The following is a 24411-nucleotide window of genomic DNA, read 5'->3' on the forward strand; positions in this document are numbered from 1 at the left end:
AGTTATAGATTACGATGCCTCACTTCATGTTTACTGTATCCATCTGACCACCTTATTGACGACGTAACAGAGAAATTGCATCGGAAATTAATACAAAAGGCACAATGCCGACTTAAGTACAAGAAAACTGAGTCTTCTTACTGTCTATATTTTGAACCATTCCTGTGAAACTAGTTATAGATTCCGATGCTTCACTTCAGGTTTACTGGATCCCACTGACCTTCTTATTGACGATGAAACACAGAAATTGCATCGGAATTAAATACGAAAGGCACAATGCCGACATAAGTACAAGATAACTGACTCTTCTTACAATCTGTGTTTTGAACCATTCCTGTGACACTAGTTATAGATTCCGATGCTTCACTTCAGGTTTACTGTATCCCTTTGACCTTCTTATTGACGATGAACACAGAAATTGCTTCGGAATTAAATAAAAAATGCACAATGCCGACTTAAGTACAAGAAAACTGACTCTTCTTACTGTCTATGTTTTGAACCATTCCTGTGACACTAGATATAGATTCCGATGCTTCACATCAGGTTTACTGTATCCCTCTGACCTTCTTATTGATGATGAAACACAGAAAATGCATCGGAATTAAATACAAAAGACACAATGCCGACTTAAGTACAAGAAACCTGACTCATCTTATTGTCTATGATTTGAACTATTCCTGTGACGCTAGTTGTAGATTCCGATGCTTCACTTAAGATTTACTGTATCCCTCTGACCTTCTTATTGACGATGAAACACAGAAATTGCAGCGGAATTAAATACAAAAGGTACAATGCCGACTTAAGTACAAGAAACCTGACTCTTCTTACTGTCTAAGTTTGAACCATTCCTGTGACACTAGTTATAGATTCCGATGCTTCACTTCAGCTTCACTGTATCCCTCTGACCTTCTTATTGACGATGAAACATCAAATTGCATCGGAATTAAATACAAAAGGCACAATGCCGACTTAAGTACATGAAACCTGACTCTTGTTACTGTCTATGCTTTGAACCATTCCTGTGACAATAGTTATAGATTCCGATGCTTCACTTCAGGTTTACTGTATCCCTCTGACCTTCTTATTGACGATGAAACACAAAAATTGCATCGGAATTAAATACAAAAGGCACAACGCCGACTTAAGTACAAGAAAACTGACTCTTCTTACTGTCTAAGTTTTGTACCATTCCTGTGACACTAGTTATAGATTCCGATGCTTGCCTTCATGTTTTCTGTATCCCTCTTACCTTCTTATTGACGATGAAACAAAAAATTGCATCGGAATTTAATATAAAAAGCCACAATGCCGACTTAAGTACAACAAAACTGACTCATCTTACTGTCTATGTTTTGAACCATTATAGATTCCGAAGCTTTACTCCAGATTTAATGTATCCCTCTGACCTTCTTATTGACGATGAAACACAGAAATTGCATCGGAATTAAATACAAAAGGCACAATGCCGACTTAAGTACAAGATATCTGACTCTTCTTACTGTCTATGATTGAACCATTCCTGTGACACTAGTTATAGATTCCGATGCATCACTCCAGGTTTACTGTATCCCTCTGACCTTCTTATTGATGATGAAACACAGAAAATGCATCGGAATTAAATACAAAAAGCACAATGCAGACTTAAGTACAACAAAACTGACTCCTCTTACTGTCTATGTTTTGAGCCATTCCTGTACCACTAGTTATAGATTCCGATGCTTCAACTCACGTTTACTGTATCCCTCTGATCTTCTTATTGACGATGAACACAGAAATTGCATCGGAATTAAATACAAAAGGCACAATGCCAACTTAAGTACAAGAAAACTGACTCTTCTTACTGTCTACGTTTGAACCATTCATGTGACACTAGTTATAGATTCCGATGCTTCACATTAGGTTTCCTGTATCCCTCTGACCTTCTTATTGACGATGAAACACAGAAATTGCATCGGAATTAAATACAAAAGGCACAATGCCGACTTAAGTACAAGATAACTGACTCTTCTTACTGTCTATGATTGAACCATTCCTGTGACACTAGTTATAGATTCCGATGCATCACTTCATGTTTACTGCATCCCTCTGACCTTCTTATTGACGATGAAACACAGCAATTGCCTCGGAATTAAATACGAAAGGCACAATGCCGACTTAAGTACAAGCAAACTTACTCTTCTTACTGTCTATGCTTTGAACCATTCCTGTGTCACTAGGTATACATTCCGGTGCTTCACTTCAGGTTTACTGTATCCCTCTGACCTTCTTATTGACGATGAAACACAGAAAATTCATCGGATTTAAATACAAAAGGCACAAAGCCGACTTAAGTACAAGAAAACTGACTCTTCTTACTGTCTACTTTTTGAACCATTCCTGTGACACTAGTTATAGATTCCGATGCTTCACTTCGGGTTTACTGTACCCCTCTGACCTTCTTATTGACGATGAAACACAGAAATTGCATCGGAATTAAATATAAAAGGCACAACGCCGACTTAAGTACAAGAAAACTGAATCTTCTTACTGTGTATGTTTTGAACCATTCCTGTGACACTAGTTATAGATTACGATGCCTCACTTCATGTTTACTGTATCCATCTGACCTTCTTATTGACGACGTAACAGAGAAATTGCATCGGAATTTAATACAAAAGGCACAATGCCGACTTAAGTACAAGAAAACTGAGTCTTCATACTGTCTATATATTGAACCATTCCTGTGAAACTAGTTATAGATTCCGATGCTTCACTTCAGGTTTACTGTTTCCCACTGACCTTCTTATTGACGATGAAACACAGAAATTGCATCGGAATTAAATACGAAAGGCACAATGCCGACTTAAGTACAAGAAAACTGACTCTTCTTACTGTCTATGTTTTGAACCATTCCTGTGACACTAGATATAGATTCCGATGCTTCACATCAGGTTTACTGTATCCCTCTGACTTTCTTATTGATGATGAAACACAGAAAATGCATCGGAATTAAATACAAAAAGCACAATGCAAACTTAAGTACAAGAAAACTGACTCCTCTTACTGTCTATGTTTTGAACCATTCATGTGACACTAGTTATAGATTCCGATGCATTACTCCAGGTTTAGTGTATCCCTCTGACCTTCTTATTGACCATAATACACAGAAATTGCTTCGGAATTAAATAAAAAATGCACAATGGCGACTTAAGTACAAGAAAACTGACTCTTCTTACTGTCTATGATTTGAACCATTCCTGTGACACTAGATATAGATTCCGATGCTTCACATCGGGTTTACTGTATCCCTCTGACCTTCTTATTGATGATGAAACACAGAAAATGCATCGGAATTAAATACAAAAAGCAAAATGCAAACTTAAGTACAAGAAAACTGACTCCTCTTACTGTCTATGTTTTGACCATTCCTGTGACACTAGTTATAGATTCCGATGCTTCACTTCAGGTTTACTGTATCCCTCTGACCTTCTTATTGACGATGAACACAGAAATTGCATTGGAATTAAATACAAAAGGTACAATGCCGACTTAAGTACAAGAAACCTGACTCTTCTTACTGTCTAAGTTTGAACCATTCCTGTGACACTAGTTATAGATTCCGATGCTTCACTTCAGCTTCACTGTATCCCTCTGACCTTCTTATTGACGATGAAACATCAAATTGCATCGGAATTAAATACAAAAGGCACAATGCCGACTTAAGTACAAGAAACCTGACTCTTGTTACTGTCTATGCTTTGAACCATTCCTGTGACACTAGTTATAGATTCCGATGCTTGCCTTCATGTTTTCTGTATCCCTCTTACCTTCTTATTGACGATGAAACAAAAAATTGCATCGGAATTTAATATAAAAAGCCACAATGCCGACTTAAGTACAACAAAACTGACTCATCTTACTGTCTATGTTTTGAACCATTATAGATTCCGATGCTTTACTCCAGGTTTACTGTATCCCTCTGACCTTCTTATTGACGATGAAACACAGAAAATGCATCGGATTTAAATACAAAAGTCACAATGCCGACTTAAGTACAAGAAAACTGACTCTTCTTACTGTCTACTCTTTGAACCATTCCTGTGACACTAGTTATAGATTCCGATGCTTCACTTCAGGTTTACTGTACCCCTCTGACCTTCTTATTGACGATGAAACACAGAAATTGCCTCGGAATTAAAAACGAAAGGCACAATGCCGACTTAAGTACAAGCAATCTGACTCTTCTTACTGTCTATGCTTTGAACCATTCCTGTGTCACTAGGTATACATTCCGGTGCTTCACTTCAGGTTTACTGTATCCCTCTGACCGTCTTATTGACGATGAAACACAGAAATTGCTTCGGAATGAAATACAAAAGGCACAATGCCGACTTAAGTACAAGGAAACTGAATCTTCTTACTGTCTATGTTTTGAACCATTCCTGTGACACTAGTTATAGATTACGATGCCTCACTTCATGTTTACTGTATCCATCTGACCTTCTTATTGACGACGTAACAGAGAAATTGCATCGGAATTTAATACAAAAGGCACAATGCCGACTTAAGTACAAGAAAACTGAGTCTTCTTACTGTCTATATTTTGAACCATTCCTGTGAAACTAGTTATAGATTCCGATGCTTCACTTCAGGTTTACTGTATCCCACTGACCTTCTTATTGACGATGAAACACAGAAATTGCATCGGAATTAAATACGAAAGGCACAATGCCGACTTAAGTACAAGATAATTGACTCTTCTTACAATCTATGTTTTAAACCATTCCTGTGACACGAGTTATAGATTCCGATGCTTCACTTCAGGTTTACTGTATCCCTTTGACCTTCTTATTGACGATGAACACAGAAATTGCTTCGGAATTAAATAAAAAATGCACAATGCCGACTTAAGTACAAGACAACTGACTCTTCTTACTGTCTATGTTTTGAACCATTCCTGTGACACTAGATATAGATTCCGATGCTTCACATCAGGTTTACTGTATCCCTCTGACCTTCTTATTGATGATGAAACACAGAAAATGCATCGGAATTAAATACAAAAAGCACAATGCAAACTTAAGTACAAGAAAACTGACTCCTCTTACTGTCTATGTTTTGAACCATTCATGTGACACTAGTTATAGATTCCGATGCTTCACTTCAGCTTCACTGTATCCCTCTGACCTTCTTATTGACGATGAAACATCAAATTGCATCGGAATTAAATACAAAAGGCACAATGCCGACTTAAGTACATGAAACCTGACTCTTGTTACTGTCTATGCTTTGAACCATTCCTGTGACAATAGTTATAGATTCAGATGCTTCACTTCAGGTTTACTGTATCCCTCTGACCTTCTTATTGACGATGAAACACAAAATTTGCATCGGAATTAAATACAAAAGGCACAACGCCGACTTAAGTACAAGAAAACTGACTCTTCTTACTGTCTAAGTTTTGTACCATTCCTGTGACGCTAGTTATAGATTCCGATGCTTGCCTTCATGTTTTCTGTATCCCTCTTACCTTCTTATTGACGATGAAACAAAAAATTGCATCGGAATTTAATATAAAAAGCCACAATGCCGACTTAAGTACAACAAAACTGACTCATCTTACTGTCTATGTTTTGAACCATTATAGATTCCGAAGCTTTACTCCAGGTTTACTGTATCCCTCTGACCTTCTTATTGACGATGAAACACAGAAATTGCATCGGAATTAAATACAAAAGGCACAATGCCGACTTAAGTACAAGATATCTGACTCTTCTTACTGTCTATGATTGAACCATTCCTGTGACACTAGTTATAGATTCCGATGCATCACTCCAGGTTTACTGTATCCCTCTGACCTTCTTATTGATGATGAAACACAGAAAATGCATCGGAATTAAATACAAAAAGCACAATGCCGACTTAAGTACAACAAAACTGACTCCTCTTACTGTCTATGTTTTGAGCCATTCCTGTACCACTAGTTATAGATTCCGATGCTTCAATTCACGTTTACTGTATCCCTCTGATCTTCTTATTGACGATGAACACAGAAATTGAATCGGAATTAAATACAAAGGGCACAATGCCAACTTAAGTACAAGAAAACTGACTCTTCTTACTGTCTACGTTTGAACCATTCATGTGACACTAGTTATAGATTCCGATGCTTCACATTTGGTTTCCTGTATCCCTCTGACCTTCTTATTGACGATGAAACACAGAAATTGCATCGGAATTAAATACAAAAGGCACAATGCCGACTTAAGGACAAGATAACTGACTCTTCTTACTGTCTATGATTGAACCATTCCTGTGACACTAGTTATAGATTCCGATGCATCACTTCATGTTTACTGCATCCCTCTGACCTTCTTATTGACGATGAAACACAGCAATTGCCTCGGAATTAAATACGAAAGGCACAATGCCGACTTAAGTACAAGCAAACTGACTCTTCTTACTGTCTATGCTTTGAACCATTCCTGTGTCACTAGGTATACATTCCGGTGCTTCACTTCAGGTCTACTGTATCCCTCTGACCTTCTTATTGACGATGAAACACAGAAAATTCATCGGATTTAAATACAAAAGGCACAAAGCCGACTTAAGTACAAGAAAACTGACTCTTCTTACTGTCTACTTTTTGAACCATTCCTGTGACACTAGTTATAGATTCCGATGCTTCACTTCGGGTTTACTGTACCCCTCTGACCTTCTTATTGACGATGAAACACAGAAATTGCATCGGAATTAAATATAAAAGGCACAACGCCGACTTAAGTACAAGAAAACTGAATCTTGTTACTGTGTATGTTTTGAACCATTCCTGTGACACTAGTTATAGATTACGATGCCTCACTTCATGTTTACTGTATCCATCTGACCTTCTTATTGACGACGTAACAGAGAAATTGCATCGGAATGTAATACAAAAGGCACAATGCCGACTTAAGTACAAGAGAACTGAGTCTTCTTACTGTCTATATATTGAACCATTCCTGTGAAACTAGTTATAGATTCCGATGCTTCACTTCAGGTTTACTGTTTCCCACTGACCTTCTTATTGACGATGAAACACAGAAATTGCATCGGAATTAAATACGAAAGGCACAATGCCGACTTAAGTACAAGAAAACTGACTCTTCTTACTGTCTATGTTTTGAACCATTCCTGTGACACTAGATATAGATTCCGATGCTTCACATCAGGTTTACTGTATCCCTCTGACCTTCTTATTGATGATGAAACACAGAAAATGCATCGGAATTAAATACAAAAAGCACAATGCAAACTTAAGTACAAGAAAACTGACTCCTCTTACTGTCTATGTTTTGAACCATTCATGTGACACTAGTTATAGATTCCGATGCATTACTCCAGGTTTAGTGTATCCCTCTGACCTTCTTATTGACCATGATACACAGAAATTGCTTCGGAATTAAATAAAAAATGCACAATGGCGACTTAAGTACAAGAAAACTGACTCTTCTTACTGTCTATGATTTGAACCATTCCTGTGACACTAGATATAGATTCCGATGCTTCACATCAGGTTTACTGTATCCCTCTGACCTTCTTATTGATGATGAAACACAGAAAATGCATCGGAATTAAATACAAAAAGCAAAATGCAAACTTAAGTACAAGAAAACTGACTCCTCTTACTGTCTATGTTTTGAGCCATTCCTGTGACACTAGTTATAGATTCCGATGCTTCACTTCAGCTTTACTGTATCCCTCTGACCTTCTTATTGACGATGAACACAGAAATTGCATTGGAATTAAATACAAAAGGTACAATGCCGACTTAAGTACAAGAAACCTGACTCTTCTTACTGTCTAAGTTTGAACCATTCCTGTGACACTAGTTATAGATTCCGATGCTTCACTTCAGCTTCACTGTATCCCTCTGACCTTCTTATTGACGATGAAACATCAAATTGCATCGGAATTAAATACAAAAGGCACAATGCCGACTTAAGTACAAGAAACCTGACTCTTGTTACTGTCTATGCTTTGAATCATTCCTGTGACACTAGTTATAGATTCCAATGCTTGCCTTCATGTTTTCTGTATCCCTCTTACCTTCTTATTGACGATGAAACAAACAATTGCATCGGAATTTAATATAAAAAGCCACAATGCCGACTTAAGTACAACAAAACTGACTCATCTTACTGTCTATGTTTTGAACCATTATAGATTCCGATGCTTTACTCCAGGTTTACTGTATCCCTCTGACCTTCTTATTGACGATGAAACACAGAAATTGCATCGGAATTAAATACTAAAGGCACAATGCCGACTTAAGTACAAGATAACTGACTATTCTTACTGTCTATCATTGAACCATTCCTGTGACACTAGTTATAGATTCCGATGCATCACTCCATGTTTACTGTATCCCTCTGACCTTCTTATTGATGATGAAACACAGAAAATGCATCGGAATTAAATACAAAAAGCACAATGCAGACTTAAGTACAACAAAACTGACTCCTCTTACTGTCTATGTTTTGAGCCATTCCTGTACCACTAGTTATAGATTCCGATGCTTAAATTCACGTTTAATGTATCCCTCTGACCTTCTTATTGACGATGAACACAGAAATTGCATCGGAATTAAATACAAAAGGCACAATGCCAACTAAAGTACAAGAAAACTGACTCTTCTTACTGTCTGCGTTTGAACCATTCATGTGACACTAGTTATAGATTCCGATGCTTCACATTAGGTTTCCTGTATCCCTCTGACCTTCTTATTGACGATGAAACACAGAAATTGCATCGGAATTAAATACAAAAGGCACAATGCCGACTTAAGTACAAGATAACTGTTTCTTCTTACTGTCTATGATTGAACCATTCCTGTGACACTAGTTATAGATTCCGATGCATCACTTCAGGTTTACTGCATCCCTCTGACCTTCTTATTGACGATGAAACACAGCAATTGCCTCGGAATTAAATACGAAAGGCAAAATGCCGACTTAAGTACAAGCAAACTGACTCTTCTTACTGTCTATGCTTTGAACCATTCCTGTGTCACTAGGTATACATTCCGGTGCTTCACTTCAGGTTTACTGTATCCCTCTGACCTTCTCATTGACGATGAAACACAGAAAATGCATCGGATTTAAATACAAAAGTCACAATGCCGACTTAAGTACAAGAAAACTGACTCTTCTTACTGTCTACTCTTTGAACCATTCCTGTGACACTAGTTATAGATTCCGATGCTTCACTTCAGGTTTACTGTACCCCTCTGACCTTCTTATTGACGATGAAACACAGAAATTGCCTCGGAATTAAAAACGAAAGGCACAATGCCGACTTAAGTACAAGCAAACTGACTCTTCTTACTGTCTATGCTTTGAACCATTCCTGTGTCACTAGGTATACATTCCGGTGCTTCACTTCAGGTTTACTGTATCCCTCTGACCGTCTTATTGACGATGAAACACAGAAATTGCTTCGGAATGAAATACAAAAGGCACAATGCCGACTTAAGTACAAGGAAACTGAATCTTCTTACTGTCTATGTTTTGAACCAATCCTGTGACACTAGTTATAGATTACGATGCCTCACTTCATGTTTACTGTATCCATGTGACCTTCTTATTGACGACGTAACAGAGAAATTGCATCGGAATTTAATACAAAAGGCACAATGCCGACTTAAGTACAAGAAAACTGAGTCTTCTTACTGTCTATATTTTGAACCATTCCTGTGAAACTAGTTATAGATTCCGATGCTTCACTTCAGGTTTACTGTATCCCACTGACCTTCTTATTGACGATGAAACACAGAAATTGCATCGGAATTAAATACGAAAGGCACAATGCCGACTTAAGTACAAGATAATTGACTCTTCTTACAATCTATGTTTTAAACCATTCCTGTGACACGAGTTATAGATTCCGATGCTTCACTTCAGGTTTACTGTATCCCTTTGACCTTCTTATTGACGATGAACACAGAAATTGCTTCGGAATTAAATAAAAAATGCACAATGCCGACTTAAGTACAAGACAACTGACTCTTCTTACTGTCTATGTTTTGAACCATTCCTGTGACACTAGATATAGATTCCGATGCTTCACATCAGGTTTACTGTATCCCTCTGACCTTCTTATTGATGATGAAACACAGAAAATGCATCGGAATTAAATACAAAAAGCACAATGCAAACTTAAGTACAAGAAAACTGACTCCTCTTACTGTCTATGTTTTGAACCATTCATGTGACACTAGTTATAGATTCCGATGCATTACTCCAGGTTTAGTGTATCCCTGTGACCTTCTTATTGACCATGATACACAGAAATTGCTTCGGAATTAAATAAAAAATGCACAATGCCGACTTAAGTACAAGAAAACTGACTCATCTTACTGTCTATGTTTTGAACCATTCCTGTGACACTAGATATAGATTCCGATGCTTCACATCAGGTTTACTGTATCCCTCTGACCTTCTTATTGATGATGAGACACAGAAAATGCATCGGAATTGAATACAAAAAGCAAAATGCAAACTTAAGTACAAGAAAACTGACTCCTCTTACTGTCTATGTTTTGAGCCATTCCTGTGACACTAGTTATAGATTCCGATGCTTCACTTCAGGTTTCCTGTATCCCTCTGACCTTCTTATTGACGATGAACACAGAAATTGCATCGGAATTAAATACAAAAGGCACAATGCCGGCTTAAGTACAAGAAAACTGTCTCTTCTTACTGTCTATGATTTGAACCATTCCTGTGACTCTAGTTATAGATTCCGATGCTTCACTTCAGGTTCACTGTATCCCTCTGACGTTCTTATTGACATTGAAACACAGAAATTGCATCGGAATTAAATACAAAAGACACAATGCCGACTTAAGTACAAGAAAACTGTCTCTTCTTACTGTCTATATTTTGAACCATTCCTGTGACACTAGTTATAGATTCCGATGCTTCACTTCAGGTTTACAGTATCCCACTGACCTTCTTATTTACGATGAAACACAGAAACTGCATCGGAATTAAATACGAAAGGCACAATGCCGACTTAAGTACAAGATAACTGACTCTTCTTACAATCTATGTTTTGAACCATTCCTGTGACACTAGTTATAGATTGCGATGCTTCACTTCAGGTTTACTGTATCCCTTTGAACTTCTTATTGACGATGAACACAGAAATTGATTCGGCATTAAATAAAAAATGCACAATGCCGACTTAAGTACAAGAAAACTGACTCTTCTTGCTGTCTATGCTTTGAACCATTCCTGTGACACTAGATATAGATTCCGATGCTTCACATCAGGTTTACTGTATCCCTCTGACCTTCTTATTGATGATGAAACACAGAAAATGCATCGGAATTAAATACAAAAAGCACAATGCAAACTTAGGTACAAGAAAACTGACTCCTCTTACTGTCTATGATTTGAACCATTCATGTGACACTAGTTATAGATTCCGATGCTTTACTCCAGGTTTAGTGTATCCCTCTGACCATCTTATTGACGATGATACACAGAAATAGCTTCGGAATTAAATAAAAAATGCACAATGCCGACTTAAGTACAAGAAAACTGACTCTTCTTACTGTCTATGTTTTGAACCATTCCTGTGACACTAGATATAGATTCCGATGCTTCACATCAGGTTTACTGTATCCCTCTGACCTTCTTATTGATGATGAAACACAGAAAATGTATCGGAATTAAATACAAAAAGCACAATGCAAACATAAGTACAAGAAAACTGACTCCTCTTACTGTCTATGTTTTGAGCCATTCCTGTGACACTAGTTATAGATTCCGATGCTTCACTTCAGGATTACTGTATCCCTCTGACCTTCTTATTGACGATGAAACACAGAAATTGCATCGGAATTAAATACTAAAGGCACAATGCCGACTTAAGTACAAGATAACTGACTATTCTTACTGTCTATCATTGAACCATTCCTGTGACACTAGTTATAGATTCCGATGCATCACTCCATGTTTACTGTATCCCTCTGACCTTCTTATTGATGATGAAACACAGAAAATGCATCGGAATTAAATACAAAAAGCACAATGCAGACTTAAGTACAACAAAACTGACTCCTCTTACTGTCTATGTTTTGAGCCATTCCTGTACCACTAGTTATAGATTCCGATGCTTAAATTCACGTTTAATGTATCCCTCTGACCTTCTTATTGACGATGAACACAGAAATTGCATCGGAATTAAATACAAAAGGCACAATGCCAACTAAAGTACAAGAAAACTGACTCTTCTTACTGTCTGCGTTTGAACCATTCATGTGACACTAGTTATAGATTCCGATGCTTCACATTAGGTTTCCTGTATCCCTCTGACCTTCTTATTGACGATGAAACACAGAAATTGCATCGGAATTAAATACAAAAGGCACAATGCCGACTTAAGTACAAGATAACTGTTTCTTCTTACTGTCTATGATTGAACCATTCCTGTGACACTAGTTATAGATTCCGATGCATCACTTCAGGTTTACTGCATCCCTCTGACCTTCTTATTGACGATGAAACACAGCAATTGCCTCGGAATTAAATACGAAAGGCAAAATGCCGACTTAAGTACAAGCAAACTGACTCTTCTTACTGTCTATGCTTTGAACCATTCCTGTGTCACTAGGTATACATTCCGGTGCTTCACTTCAGGTTTACTGTATCCCTCTGACCTTCTCATTGACGATGAAACACAGAAAATGCATCGGATTTAAATACAAAAGTCACAATGCCGACTTAAGTACAAGAAAACTGACTCTTCTTACTGTCTACTCTTTGAACCATTCCTGTGACACTAGTTATAGATTCCGATGCTTCACTTCAGGTTTACTGTACCCCTCTGACCTTCTTATTGACGATGAAACACAGATATTGCCTCGGAATTAAAAACGAAAGGCACAATGCCGACTTAAGTACAAGCAAACTGACTCTTCTTACTGTCTATGCTTTGAACCATTCCTGTGTCACTAGGTATACATTCCGGTGCTTCACTTCAGGTTTACTGTATCCCTCTGACCGTCTTATTGACGATGAAACACAGAAATTGCTTCGGAATGAAATACAAAAGGCACAATGCCGACTTAAGTACAAGGAAACTGAATCTTCTTACTGTCTATGTTTTGAACCAATCCTGTGACACTAGTTATAGATTACGATGCCTCACTTCATGTTTACTGTATCCATGTGACCTTCTTATTGACGACGTAACAGAGAAATTGCATCGGAATTTAATACAAAAGGCACAATGCCGACTTAAGTACAAGAAAACTGAGTCTTCTTACTGTCTATATTTTGAACCATTCCTGTGAAACTAGTTATAGATTCCGATGCTTCACTTCAGGTTTACTGTATCCCACTGACCTTCTTATTGACGATGAAACACAGAAATTGCATCGGAATTAAATACGAAAGGCACAATGCCGACTTAAGTACAAGATAATTGACTCTTCTTACAATCTATGTTTTAAACCATTCCTGTGACACGAGTTATAGATTCCGATGCTTCACTTCAGGTTTACTGTATCCCTTTGACCTTCTTATTGACGATGAACACAGAAATTGCTTCGGAATTAAATAAAAAATGCACAATGCCGACTTAAGTACAAGACAACTGACTCTTCTTACTGTCTATGTTTTGAACCATTCCTGTGACACTAGATATAGATTCCGATGCTTCACATCAGGTTTACTGTATCCCTCTGACCTTCTTATTGATGATGAAACACAGAAAATGCATCGGAATTAAATACAAAAAGCACAATGCAAACTTAAGTACAAGAAAACTGACTCCTCTTACTGTCTATGTTTTGAACCATTCATGTGACACTAGTTATAGATTCCGATGCATTACTCCAGGTTTAGTGTATCCCTGTGACCTTCTTATTGACCATGATACACAGAAATTGCTTCGGAATTAAATAAAAAATGCACAATGCCGACTTAAGTACAAGAAAACTGACTCATCTTACTGTCTATGTTTTGAACCATTCCTGTGACACTAGATATAGATTCCGATGCTTCACATCAGGTTTACTGTATCCCTCTGACCTTCTTATTGATGATGAGACACAGAAAATGCATCGGAATTGAATACAAAAAGCAAAATGCAAACTTAAGTACAAGAAAACTGACTCCTCTTACTGTCTATGTTTTGAGCCATTCCTGTGACACTAGTTATAGATTCCGATGCTTCACTTCAGGTTTCCTGTATCCCTCTGACCTTCTTATTGACGATGAACACAGAAATTGCATCGGAATTAAATACAAAAGGCACAATGCCGGCTTAAGTACAAGAAAACTGTCTCTTCTTACTGTCTATGATTTGAACCATTCCTGTGACTCTAGTTATAGATTCCGATGCTTCACTTCAGGTTCACTGTATCCCTCTGACGTTCTTATTGACATTGAAACACAGAAATTGCATCGGAATTAAATACAAAAGACACAATGCCGACTTAAGTACAAGAAAACTGTCTCTTCTTACTGTCTATATTTTGAACCATTCCTGTGACACTAGTTATAGATTCCGATGCTTCACTTCAGGTTTACAGTATCCCACTGACCTTCTTATTTACGATGAAACACAGAAACTGCATCGGAATTAAATACGAAAGGCACAATGCCGACTTAAGTACAAGATAACTGACTCTTCTTACAATCTATGTTTTGAACCATTCCTGTGACACTAGTTATAGATTGCGATGCTTCACTTCAGGTTTACTGTATCCCTTTGAACTTCTTATTGACGATGAACACAGAAATTGATTCGGCATTAAATAAAAAATGCACAATGCCGACTTAAGTACAAGAAAACTGACTCTTCTTGCTGTCTATGCTTTGAACCATTCCTGTGACACTAGATATAGATTCCGATGCTTCACATCAGGTTTACTGTATCCCTCTGACCTTCTTATTGATGATGAAACACAGAAAATGCATCGGAATTAAATACAAAAAGCACAATGCAAACTTAGGTACAAGAAAACTGACTCCTCTTACTGTCTATGATTTGAACCATTCATGTGACACTAGTTATAGATTCCGATGCTTTACTCCAGGTTTAGTGTATCCCTCTGACCATCTTATTGACGATGATACACAGAAATAGCTTCGGAATTAAATAAAAAATGCACAATGCCGACTTAAGTACAAGAAAACTGACTCTTCTTACTGTCTATGTTTTGAACCATTCCTGTGACACTAGATATAGATTCCGATGCTTCACATCAGGTTTACTGTATCCCTCTGACCTTCTTATTGATGATGAAACACAGAAAATGTATCGGAATTAAATACAAAAAGCACAATGCAAACATAAGTACAAGAAAACTGACTCCTCTTACTGTCTATGTTTTGAGCCATTCCTGTGACACTAGTTATAGATTCCGATGCTTCACTTCAGGATTACTGTATCCCTCTGACCTTCTTATTGACGATGAAACACAGAAATTGCATCGGAATTAAATACAAAAGGGACAATGCCGACTTAAGTACAAGAAACCTGACTCTTCTTACTGTCTATGTTTGAACCATTCCTGTGACACTAGTTATAGATTCCGATGCTTCACTTCAGGTTCACTGTATCCCTCTGACCTCCTTATTGACGATGAAACACTAAAATTGCATCGGAATTAAATACAAAGGGCACAATGCCGACTTAAGTATAAGAAACCTGACTCTTCTTACTGTCTATGCTTTGAACCATTCCTGTGACAATAGTTATAGATTCCGATGCTTCACTTCAGGTTCACTGTATCCGTCTGACCTTCTTATTGACGATGAAACACAAAAATTGCGTCGGAATTAAATACAAAAGGCACAACGCCGACTTAAGTACAAGAAAACTGACTCTTCTTACTGTCTAAGTTTTGTACCATTCCTGTGACACTAGTTATAGATTCCGATGCTTGCCTTCATGTTTTCTGTATCCCTCTTACCTTCTTATTGACGATGAAACAAAAAATTGCATCGGAATTTAATACAAAAGGCACAATGCCGACTTAAGTACAAGAAATCTGACTCATCTTACTGTCTATGTTTTTAACCATTATAGATTCCGATGCTTTACTCCAGGTTTACTGTATCCCTCTGACCTTCTTATTGACGATGATACACAGAAATTGCTTCGGAATTAAATACAAAAGGCACAATGCCGACTTAAGTACAAGAAAACTGACTCTTCTTACTGTCTATGTTTTGAACCATTCGTGTGACACTAGTTATAGATTCCGATGCTTCACTTCAGGTTTACTGTATCCCTCTGACCTTCTTATTGACGATGAACACAGAAATTGCATCGGAATTAAATACAAAAGGGACAATGCCGACTTAAGTACAAGAAAACTGACTCTTCTTACTGTCTAAATTTTGAACCATTCCTGTGACACGAGTTATAGATTCCGATGCTTCACTTCAGGTTTATTGTATCCCTCTGACCTTCTTATTGACGATGAAACACAGAAATTGCATCGGAATTAAATACAAAAGGCACAATGCCGACTTAAGTACAAGAAAACTGACTCTTCTTACTGTCCATGTTTGAACCATTCCTGTGACACTAGTTATAGATTCCGATGCTTCACTTCAGGTTTACTGTATCCCTCTGACCTTCTTATTGATGATGATACACAGAAAATGCATCGGAATTAAATACAAAAAGCACAATGCAGACTTAAGTACAAGAAAACTGACTCCTCTTACTGTCTATGTTTTGAGCCATTCCTGTGCCACTAGTTATAGATTCCGATGCTTCACTTCAGGATCACTGTATCCCTCTGACCTTCTTATTGACGATGAAACACTGAAATTGCATCGGAATTAAATACAAAAGGCACAATGCCGACTTAAGTACAAGAAAACTGTCTCTTTTTACCGTCTATGATTTGAACCATTCCTGTGACTCTAGTTATAGATTCCGATGTTTCAATTCAGGTTTACGGTATCCCTCTGACCTTCTTATTGACGATGAACACAGAAATTGCATCGGAATTAAATACAAAAGGCACAATGCCGACTTAAGTACAAGAAAACTGACTCTTCTTACTGTCTAAGTTTTGAACCATTCCTGTGACACTAGTTATAGATTCCGATGCTTCACTTCAGGTTTATTGTATCCCTCTGACCTTCTTATTGATGATGAAACACAGAAATTGCATCGGAAATAAATACAAAAGGCACAATGCCGACTTAAGTACAAGAAAACTGACTCTTCTTACTGTCCATGTTTGAACCATTCCTGTGACACTAGTTATAGATTCCGATGCTTCACTTCAGGTTTACTGTATCCCTCTGACCTTCTTATTGACGATGAAACACAGAAATTGCATCGGAGTTAAATACAAAATGCACAATCCCGACTTAAGTACAAGAAAACTGATTCTTCTCACTGTCTATGTCTTGAACCATTCCTGTGACTCTAGTTATAGATTCCGATGCTTCACTTCAGGTTTACTGTATCCCTCTAACCTTCGTATTGACGATGAAACACAGAAATTGCATCGGAATTAAATACAAAAGGCAGAATGCCGACTTAAGTACAAGTAAACTGACTCTTCTTACTGGCTATGATTTGAACCATTCCTGTGACACTAGTTATAGATTCCGATGCTTCACTTCAGGTTCACTGTATCCCTCTGACGTTCTTATTGACGATGAAACACAGAAATTGCATTGGAATTAAATACAAAAGGCACAACGCCGACTTTAGTACAAGAAAACTGACCCTTCTTACTGTCTATGTTTTGAATCATTCCTGTGACACTAGTCATACATTCCGATGCTTCACATCAGGTTTACTTTATCCCTCTGACCTCCTTATTGACGATGAGACACAGAAATTGCATCGGAATTAAATACAAAAGCCACAATGCCGACTTAAGTACAAGAAAACTGACTCTTTTTACTGGTTATGTTTGGACCATTCATGTGACACTTGTTATAGATTCCGATGCTTCACTTCAGGTTTACTGTATCTCTCTGACCTTCTTATTGTTGATGAAACACAGATATTACATCGGAATTAAATACAAAAGGCACAATGCCGACATAAGTACAAGAAAACTGACTCTTCTTACTGGCTATGATTTGAACCATTCCTGTGACACTAGTTATAGATTCCGATGCTTCACTTTAGGTTTACTGTATCCCTCTGACCTTCTTATTGACGATGAAACACAGAAATTGCATCGGAATTAAATATAAAATTCACAATGCCGACTTAAGTACAAGAAAACTGACTCTTCTCACTGTCTATGTCTTGAACCATTCCTGTGACTCTAGTTATAGATTCCGATGCTTCACTTCAGGTTTACTGTATCCCTCTAACCTTCGTATTGACGATGAAACACAGAAATTGCATCGGAATTAAATACAAAAGGCAGAATGCCGACTTAAGTACAAGTAAACTGACTCTTCTTACTGGCTATGATTTGAACCATTCCTGTGACACTAATTATAGATTCCGATGCTTCACTTCAGGTTCACTGTATCCCTCTGACGTTCTTATTGACGATGAAACACAGAAATTGCATAGGAATTAAATACAAAAGGCACAACGCCGACTTTAGTACAAGAAAACTGACCCTTCTTACTGTCTATGTTTTGAATCATTCCTGTGACACTAGTCATACATTCCGATGCTTCACATCAGGTTTACTTTATCCCTCTGACCTCCTTACTGACGATGAGACACAGAAATTGCATCGGAATTAAATACAAAAGCCACAATGCCGACTTAAGTACAAGAAAACTGACTCTTTTTACTGTCTATGTTTGGACCATTCATGTGACACTTGTTATAGATTCCGATGCTTCACTTCAGGTTTACTGTATCTCTCTGACCTTCTTATTGTTGATGAAACACAGATATTACATCGGAATTAGATACAAAAGGCACAATGCCGACATAAGTACAAGAAAACTGACTCTTCTTACTGGCTATGATATGAACCATTCCTGTGACACTAGTTATAGATTCAGATGCTTCACTTCAGGTTCACTGTATCCCTCTGACCTTCTTATTGACGATGAAACACAGTAATTGCATCTCAATTAAATACAAAAGGCACAATGGCGACTTAAGTACAAGAAAACGGACTCTTCTTACTGTCTATGTTTTGGACCATTCATGTGACACTAGTTATTGCTTCCGATGCTTCGCTTCAGGTTTACTGTATCCATCAGACCTCCTTATTGACGATGAAACACAGAAATTGCATCGGAATTAAATACAAAAGGCACAATGCCGACTTATGTACAAGAAAACTGACTCTTCTTATTGTCTATGTTTGAACCATTCATGTGACACTAGTTATAAATTCCGGTGCTTCACTTTAGGTTTACTGTATCCCTCTGACCTTCTTATTGACGATGAAACACAGAAATTGCATGGGAATTAAATATAAAATTCACAATGCCGACTTAAGTACAAGAAAACTGACTCTTCATACTGTCTATGATTGAACCATTCCTGTGACACTAGTTATAGATTCCGATGCATCACTTCAGGCTACTGCATCCCTCTGACCTTCTTATTGACGATGAAACACAGAAAATGCATCGGATTTAAATACAAAAGGGACAATGCCGACTTAAGTACAAGAAAACTGACTCTTCTTACTGTCGATGTTTTGAACCATTCCTGTGACACTAGATATAATTTCCGATGCTTCACATCAGGTTTACTGTATCCCTCTGACCTTCTTATTGATGATGAAACACAGAAAATGCATCGGAAATAAATACATAAAGCACAATGAAGACTTAAGTACAAGAAAACTGACTCCTCTTACTTTCTATGTTTTGAGCCATTCCTGTGACACTAGTTATAGATACCGATGCTTCACTTCAGGTTTACTGTATCCCTCTGACCTTCTTATTGACGATTAACACTGAAATTGCATCGGAATTAAATACGAAAGGCACAATGCCGACTTAAGTACAAGAAAACTGACTCTTCTTACTGTCTATGTTTTGAACCATTCATGTGACACTAGTTATAGACACCGATGGTTGACTCCAGGTTTACTGTATCCCACTGACTTTTTTATTGACGATGAAACACAGAAATTGCATCGGAATTAAATACAAAAGGCACAATGCCGACTTATGTACAAGAAAACTGACTCTTCATACTGTCTATGCTTTGAACCATTCCTGAGACACAAGGTGTACATTCCGGTGCTTCACTTCAGGTTTACTGTATCCCTCTGACCTTCTTATTGAACCATTCCTGTGACAATAGTTATAGATTCCGATGCTTCACTTCAGGTTTACTGTATCCCTCTGACCTTCTTATTGACGATGAAACACAGAAATTGCATCGGAATTATATACAAAAGGCACAATGATGACTTAAGTACAAGAAAACTGACACTTCTTTCTGTCTATGTTTTGAACCATTCCTGTGACACTAAATATAGATTCTGCTGCTTCACTTCTGGTTTACTGTATCCCTCTGACCTTCTTATTGACGATGAAACACAGAAATTGCATCGGAGTTAAATACAAAAGGCACAATGCCGACTTAAGTACTAGAAAACTGACTCTTCTAACAGTCTATGTTTTGAACCATTCGTGTGACACTTGTTATGGATTCCGATGCTTCACTTCAGGTTTACTGTATACCTCTGACCTTGTTATTGACGATGAAACACAGATATTGCATCGGAATTAAATACAAAATGCACAATCCCGACTTAAGTACAAGAAAACTGACTCTTCTCACTGTCTATGTCTTGAACCATTCGTGTGACTCTAGTTATAGATTCCGATGCTTCACTTCAGGTTTACTGTATCCCTCTAACCTTCGTATTGACGATGAAACACAGAAATTGCATCGGAATTAAATACAAAAGGCACAACGCCGACTTTAGTACAAGAAAACTGACCCTTCTTACTGTCTATGTTTTGAATCATTCCTGTGACACTAGTCATACATTCCGATGCTTCACATCAGGTTTACTTTATCCCTCTGACCTCCTTATTGACGATGAGACACAGAAATTGCATCGGAATTAAATACAAAAGCCACAATGCCGACTTAAGTACAAGAAAACTGACTCTTTTTACTGTCTATGTTTGGACCATTCATGTGACACTTGTTATAGATTCCGATGCTTCACTTCAGGTTTACTGTATCTCTCTGACCTTCTTATTGTTGATGAAACACAGATATTACATCGGAATTAAATACAAAAGGCACAATGCCGACATAAGTACAAGAAAACTGACTCTTCTTACTGGCTATGATTTGAACCATTCCTGTGACACTAGTTATAGACTCAGATGCTTCACTTCAGGTTCACTGTATCCCTCTGACCTTCTTATTGACGATGAAACACAGTAATTGCATCTCAATTAAATACAAAAGGCACAATGGCGACTTAAGTACAAGAAAACGGACTCTTCTTACTGTCTATGTTTTGGACCATTCATGTGACACTAGTTATTGCTTCCGATGCTTCGCTTCAGGTTTACTGTATCCATCAGACCTCCTTATTGACGATGAAACACAGAAATTGCATCGGAATTAAATACAAAAGGCACAATGCCGACTTATGTACAAGAAAACTGACTCTTCTTATTGTCTATGTTTGAACCATTCATGTGACACTAGTTATAAATTCCGGTGCTTCACTTTAGGTTTACTGTATCCCTCTGACCTTCTTATTGACGATGAAACACAGAAATTGCATCGGAATTAAATATAAAATTCACAATGCCGACTTAAGTACAAGAAAACTGACTCTTCATACTGTCTATGATTGAACCATTCCTGTGACACTAGTTATAGATTCCGATGCATCACTTCAGGTTACTGCATCCCTCTGACCTTCTTATTGACGATGAAACACAGAAAATGCATCGGATTTAAATACAAAAGGGACAATGCCGACTTAAGTACAAGAAAACTGACTCTTCTTACTGTCTATGTTTTGAACCATTCCTGTGACACTAGATATAATTTCCGATGCTTCACATCAGGTTTACTGTATCCCTCTGACCTTCTTATTGATGATGAAACACAGAAAATGCATCGGAAATAAATACATAAAGCACAATGAAGACTTAAGTACAAGAAAACTGACTCCTCTTACTTTCTATGTTTTGAGCCATTCCTGTGACACTAGTTATAGATACCGATGCTTCACTTCAGGTTTACTGTAACCCTCTGACCTTCTTATTGACGATTAAACACTGAAATTGCATCGGAATTAAATACGAAAGGCACAATGCCGACTTAAGTACAAGAAAACTGACTCTTCTTACTGTCTATGTTTTGAACCATTCATGTGACACTAGTTATAGATTCCGATGGTTGACTCCAGGTTTACTGTATCCCATTGACCTTTTTATTGACGATGAAACACAGAAATTGCATCGGAATTAAATACAAAAGGCACAATGCCGACTTATGTACAAGAAAACTGACTCTTCATACTGTCTATGCTTTGAACCATTCCTGAGACACAAGGTGTACATTCCGGTGCTTCACTTCAGGTTTACTGTATCCCTCTGACCTTCTTATTGAACCATTCCTGTGACACTAGTTATAGATTCCGATGCTTCACTTCAGGTTTACTGTATCCCTCTGACCTTCTTATTGACGATGAAACACAGAAATTGCATTGGAATTATATACCAAAGGCACAATGATGACTTAAGTACAAGAAAACTGACACTTCTTTCTGTCTATGTTTTGAACCATTCCTGTGACACTAAATATAGATTCTGCTGCTTCACTTCAGGTTTACTGTATCCCTCTGACCTTCTTATTGACGATGAAACACAGAAATTGCATCGGAGTTAAATACAAAAGGCACAATGCCGACTTAAGTACTAGAAAACTGACTCTTCTAACAGTCTATGTTTTGAACCATTCGTGTGACACTTGTTATAGATTCCGATGCTTCACTTCAGGTTTACTGTATACCTCTGACCTTGTTATTGACGATGAAACACAGATATTGCATCGGAATTAAATACAAAATGCACAATCCCGACTTAAGTACAAGAAAACTGACTCTTCTCACTGTCTATGTTTTGAACCATTCCTGTGACTCTAGTTATAGATTCCGATGCTTCACTTCAGGTTTACTGTATCCCTCTAACCTTCGTATTGACGATGAAACACAGAAATTGCATCGGAATTAAATACAAAAGGCAGAATGCCGACTTAAGTACAAGTAAACTGACTCTTCTTACTGGCTATGATTTGAACCATTCCTGTGACACTAGTTATAGATTCCGATGCTTCACTTCAGGTTCACTGTATCCCTCTGACGTTCTTATTGACGATGAAACACAGAAATTGCATTGGAATTAAATACAAAAGGCACAACGCCGACTTTAGTACAAGAAAACTGACCCTTCTTACTGTCTATGTTTTGAATCATTCCTGTGACACTAGTCATACATTCCGATGCTTCACATCAGGTTTACTTTATCCCTCTGACCTCCTTATTGACGATGAGACACAGAAGTTGCATCGGAATTAAATACTAAAGCCACAATGCCGACTTAAGTACAAGAAAACTGACTCTTTTTACTGTCTATGTTTGGACCATTCATGTGACACTTGTTATAGATTCTGATGCTTCACTTCAGGTTTACTGTATCTCTCTGACCTTCTTATTGTTGATGAAACACAGATATTACATCGGAATTAAATACAAAAGGCACAATGCCGACATAAGTACAAGAAAACTAACTCTTCTTACTGGCTATGATTTGAACCATTCCTGTGACACTAGTTATAGATTCAGATGCTTCACTTCAGGTTCACTGTATCCCTCTGACCTTCTTATTGACGATGAAAGACAGTAATTGCATCTCAATTAAATACAAAAGGCACAATGACGACTTAAGTACAAGATAACGGACTCTTCTTACTGTCTATGTTTGGACCATTCATGTGACACTAGTTATTGCTTCCGATGCTTCGCTTCAGGTTTACTGTATCCAACAGACCTCCTTATTGACGATGAAACACAGAAATTGCATCGGAATTAAATACAAAAGGCACAATGCCGACTTATGTACAAGAAAACTGACTCTTCTTATTGTCTATGTTTGAACCATTCATGTGACACTAGTTATAGATTCCGATGCTTCACTTTAGGTTTACTGTATCCCTCTGACCTTCTTATTGACGAAGAAACACAGAAATTGCATCGGAATTAAATATAAAATTCACAATGCCGACTTAAGTACAAGAAAACTGACTCTTCTTACTGTCTATGATTGAACCATTCCTGTGACACTAGGTATAGATTCCGATGCTTCACTTCAGGTTTACTGTATCCCTCTGACCTTCTTATTGACGATGAAACACAGAAATTGCATCGGAATTATATACAAAAGGCACAATGATGACCTAAGTACAAGAAAACTGACACTT

This window comes from Schistocerca serialis, chromosome 11 (assembly GCF_023864345.2).
Source record: "Schistocerca serialis cubense isolate TAMUIC-IGC-003099 chromosome 11, iqSchSeri2.2, whole genome shotgun sequence".
Taxonomy (NCBI): Eukaryota; Metazoa; Arthropoda; class Insecta; order Orthoptera; family Acrididae; genus Schistocerca; species Schistocerca serialis.